Source organism: Xiphophorus maculatus, chromosome 1, assembly GCF_002775205.1.
Source record: "Xiphophorus maculatus strain JP 163 A chromosome 1, X_maculatus-5.0-male, whole genome shotgun sequence".
NCBI lineage: Eukaryota > Metazoa > Chordata > Actinopteri > Cyprinodontiformes > Poeciliidae > Xiphophorus > Xiphophorus maculatus.
The window spans coordinates 25805656-25811216 of NC_036443.1; positions in this window are offsets into that span (position 1 = coordinate 25805656).

Below are 5561 nucleotides of genomic sequence, written 5' to 3' on the forward strand. Positions count from 1 at the left end.
TATCACTGTACCTCCACCATGTTTGACTGGTACAATATTCAGGTATTTAGGCCTCTTCTTTACTTTTTGGTCAGCAATTGTTTTGGTTTTACAGCTCTCCCATGGAGGCCATTTCTGTCCTCCTTATTGCTCAATCATAACCTTTGACCTTGTCAGAGGAAAGCGAGACCTGCAGTGGTTTTTCTGGGTTCTTCCAAGGCATCATTGATGAATCTGAATTGAAAAGGCTTTCAAGAAAATACCTTATTTGTGCCAACTGGATCTTAACTCACATTATCCAATCATCTTCAAACATCATGGACAGTGATGCTGAGGGCAGGAAGGATTTCCAGTAGCAGTCAGTAATGCAATGAATCTGAAGAGAGCTTCTGATTGAAGACTGTCTGAAAGTTAAAAAAAAGAGTGAAAATCCTTCAAAAACAATTATAAATGAAGGTCTACGAAAAGAAAAATCAGAACTAGCTTAACATGCTAATGCCACAATCCTAGAAGATTGTAAGCTTTTCTTGATTGATGGATCAAACTTCTTTCTTTCTCACCTCTTTTTGAATTTTATTTGGGTTGAAGGATGAGGTGTTGTGTTTTGAGATCTTTAAGCCTACTTCATGTCATCAGTAAGGTTTGTACTTTATTTTCATTTGATTTTACTTGATTCTACAGGTTTGGTTTGGGCATCCTTAAAAAGTCTTTGTTTAATTTATCTAAACTTAAAACCTTAAAATATCTTAAATTCAATAAAAAATAAGTTGGCTTTTAATATGTTATTCCCAGGTAGTAAATTTTATCTTATTATTATATTTACCGAATGTCTGTGGTTGAGGCTACTGCTAATTAGCTGCTAATATATGCTTAGCTAGCTAGCATTGTTTGCATCTATCATAAGCAAATCCAAATTTTGTACAAAGTTTGTACATTTCTGTGGAGATATAGGTCTTAAATTCCATTTAAAATTGAAATTTGTTTTTAAATAAACAAAATAAAATTTCTGTTATTTTGGTTCTTGAAATTGTTTCTTCAGACTTGTGAAAAACATCTAGAGTATTTGATTTTTAGAAATTGAAAAGCTAGTAACCATATTGAAATCAAGTTCTAACTTATTAATAAAACATTAGGAATGATTTTTTATTTTAATCAGTGAGAATAGATCTATAGAGATCACTTCTAAATGTTTAAGAGTGAAAAAGTCTTAGCTATGTGTATTTGGTGTGATGAATGTGATTTGTTAGTCATTTTTTAAGCTATACTTTTTCCTCATGGGGCCTGTTTTTAAAAAAATATTTCTTTAAAAAATGACATTGTGATGAACTAATTGTAGGAAACAAAGGAAAAACAGAAAATATCTTTTTCTCAGCACAAATTAAAATCCTTAAAGTAAATTGCGTCTCTCATTCAGCCCAGTTTGAATGTAATCAGGGTAAAAATTGCTACCAGCATAATTTTCTTACATGGGAAAATGGAATTTATTGCACAAAGTATTTGTGTTCTTATAACCAAGTTTTAACAAAAGGTAAAACCAAATTCATCCAGAGACTTTTACTGAAAAGGAAACTTTGGTGCACCCAAATCAGCTTTTATTATTTCTTAAACTTGGCTACGTATATTCTTGAAAATAAATTCATTCAATCGAGTGTAAAGGAAACTAAAAACTAGATGTCTTTCTTTTCACACAGCAAACTTGCAAAATTAAAGTAGTTGTAAGTAGTAAGTTTATGCCACAAACACTAAAAAAGTGCAAATTTTGAGAATAATCTCAGAAATTTTCTAGAAAAACACTTGGAAATTTCAGAATTTTAAATGTTGAAAAATTTCTTTAGAAAATTTTTCTAGAACAGTAGAAATTTACTCCTGTTTTTCTTCCTACAACGGCCATAATACACTGTCGTAAAAACCGCTTTCACGTTTTGGATCTACATTAAACTTTGGGCTACTTTATTTGCCTGATTTTATGTTCGGGTTTTTTCTTTGAGTCCACAATTTTGGCCCATGTGGCAAAACGTTTGTACCCCCTTGGCGAATGTAAACCTAAGCCCTGCATGTAATTAAGTCATTAACGTCACCATCTTACAACAAACCAAGCAACAGCAGCCTCTTTTCTTGCCCACTCTATCAGGAGCTAAAGTTACATCTGATGCATCTTACATTCTGGACTTAAAATATCTACATCTCCGAGTGGAGAGGAAACCTGGAAGGTCATAACAAGCCAATCATATTCAGATGTAACTTTGCTCCCATCGGTTTCTCCTTTGCAAGAGGTCATGTGTATTCTTAAACGGGATCTGCAACATGTGCACTGCTTGCTAGCAACCGCTTTTGTTGTGGGAATCTCTAAGTATGTTTAACATGTTTCCAGTCTGAGTACATACTGGGTTAACCGGAAGCATGCAAAAACAGATAAGAATAATTCAGGAAGAGATGGAAAATTGCACAAGAGTCCACAACAACCTCAAATTTAAATATGTTTTGTTGATGCTGAACATGGTAAACCAATAAATAAAAATCTGAAAATTCGGGCAGTTATTTGCCTCCAGTTCGCCTAAAAAAAAAAAAAAAAAAAAAATCCAACAAAACCGATTACTGTAGGAACAGTCTTCAGTCAGAAGCCTCTTCAAATATGTTGTAGCACTGACTGCTATCAGAGATTCTTCCTGCCCAAAGCATCACCAAAAAATTTAAAAATATCACAAAACAAACAAAGAAAAAGAAGCAGAAAGTGTTTTAAAGAGTGAGTATTATTAACAGTGTGTGCGTGTGAATAAATTAAAATTAATTTAACTGAATTGAAGTTTTGCAGTGTTGTGTATTTGGTGTGATGAGGTATTCTGACTTTTTGTTTGTATTTCTCTCTCGAAAGAGTTTTTCCATTAGCACAAAAATTGAGCTATATTTAAACTGTTGTACCAAAAGCAGAAGATAATTAGAATAAAACTCGGGACATCCTCAGTGCATATTTATCTGCTCTAGTGACAGACGTGGTGTGAAATAGCAGAAATGTTGTTTTGTGCCATGTACATATTTGGAGATCCTACAGTCTGAACCCATGACGAAAACATGAAGCTGTGACTTCCCTTTTTCATCAACCAGAGTTTGAGTTTTTTTTAAATCTCACTCCCACATTCCTCCTTAAGGCTAAAGTCGCCACTGTCCTTATCGAGTTCCACTTTCCAGTTTCAAATGTGAAATGATCAGACTTCCACATCTCATCCACGTATCATGTTTTACAAACATATCTCATGAATTATGACCTTCTTCTTTCCACACCTCTAATTCTGTTGCGGTTCTGTTTATCCTGGAGTTTATTTTATAAAGTGTTACGTAATAATTGAGTCGCAATATTTTTTTAAGAATCTGTTAGACAATCAATCATAAGATGCTTCAGTTCAACAGCAGACGTCACCCGGTGCATCTGTGGTCACTTTAAATGTCTTTAGTTTGCCTACATTTGCAGCAGACGGCGTTTGTTTCATAAAAATACTGTTATGGCGCCATCTGGTGGCAGAACCTGGGACAGCAGCTGCTTGCTTAAGAAATCATTCCATAGCAGGAGCAAAAAGAACAACATCGACAGAAAATGATGGAGGTTAAACTGTTTTATATTACAACCCGTCTCAGATTCATTCTCAAGATTTAAATTGTGCAAAATTATATTTTTTCCTAAAGAGAAACGGGTCTGTTTGACTGGAGGAAAGAGTGGTTGAGTTGTGAGTTTGTTATTGAAAAAAAAAACCCCCAAAAAACATTGGTCTGTTCATTTACGGTGTGTGTGGGCCATAAAAATAAAGTAAAATAAAATTATGAGAATGAAATTGTATAAGAATAAAACTGAAATAATAATAATAGAGAATAATATTTTTCTGGTAATATTATGACTATATTATCGTAATATTGTGACTTTCCTTGAAATATTGACTTTTTCCCTCATATTACTACGTATTTATTGTATTATTTTAACTTTATTCTCATATTATTTTACTTTATTCTTGTGCGACTTTATTCTCATAATGTTATAATTTTATTCTTGTAAAACTATGTCATTATTCTCGCATTATTTTGACTTTATTCTTGTAATATTTTCAGACCTTTTCAGGTCTTGAGATGAGTCTAATTCACTCTTTCTTTCTTTCTTTCTTTCTTTCTTTCTTTCTTTCTTTCTTTCTTTCTTTCTTTCTTTCTTTCTTTCTTTCTTTCTTTCTTTCTTTCTTTCTTTCTTTCTTTCTTTCTTTCTTTCTTTCTTTCTTTCTTTCTTTCTTTCTTTCTTTCTTTCTCCTATTTTTTCTCCATGAATGTCAACTGGGAACAACAAGTTTTTATATGTATTTTTAGAAACAAAATTAATAATATTTATATTTCAAAATAAAATTAAACTAAAATACAGAGGAATACACATACTGTATTGCAAAGCCCCGATAGTTCAGCTGAGTTACCACTAGAGGGCAGCATCCTAACATTTGTTATGCAGATTACACTGTGAATTTTTAACAGACACAATAAATACATTTTATTTGGTCTGGACTCAGGTAAATGCATATGTTTTCATACTTGTGTTTGGTTTTTTTTTCATTTTATTTATTTTATATTTAGGTCATATTTAAATTACTTGTAATTTCACAATTGTGTCATAAATGTGATGCCACTTATATTTATAAATATGGATATTTAAGTGTTTGAATGAGAGTAGCTTCTCAGTAACATAAACAAGCTTACTCTGATTCTGATTCTCCTTTCTACTAAAGGTAATGTTTCTCAGAAATATCCTGACAGATTGGTGTGAAAGTTTAGCAAATTTGCCTTCAGAAGTAAAAAAACAACAGATTCTGCTCTTTATTCGGATGGGTTTTTTTTGTTTCTACGGGTAGGATGATGCAAAGATTTAATATGCAAAAGGGCTCAAGAATGACTGAATCCACAGAATTATATAATTTAATTGGTCTTCAGAATGTAAAAAATAACAGTTAAATATTGCAGATTATTGGTTTCTAATTGATGTCTGGAAGAAATTAGAAATATTTGTGTGGAGAAGAGGAAGACGACCACAACACAAATGTCAGACGGTTAGAAACTCACATCAGTAAAATCTTCTTGTGGATCTTTGTCACCACAGAGGGGGACAAACTGGACTCTGTTGTCCGTTTGTAGGTCACAGGAATGCCCACCGCCCCTTTAAACGTCCCCACTCTCACATTCCTCCCTCATCAGCTGCCCACAGAGCAGCAGAACCGGGTCTAATCTCTGAGGCACGTCTGTCTGGTCTAGAAAGAACGAGCCGACAAATTTAAATACACAAAATAATTTAGCTTTTTTTTTTTTTTTTACGTCGATGGTTCTGACTCACAGCAGATTGAGTCAGAACCAAACATGGAGAAAAGCAGCATTCAGCCTCTGTGCACCACAAATCTGAATCTTTTTGTGTTTTTCTTTTGTCAAATAATAAAACTTTATTTAAAAAAAGAATAACTTCAAAATACTCTAACCTACTGAAAATAGAAGCACACAGCATATTTTCAGTGTCCTATTTTATCAGAAAATAATCACTTTTTGATATTGTGGACACATTGATATAGTGT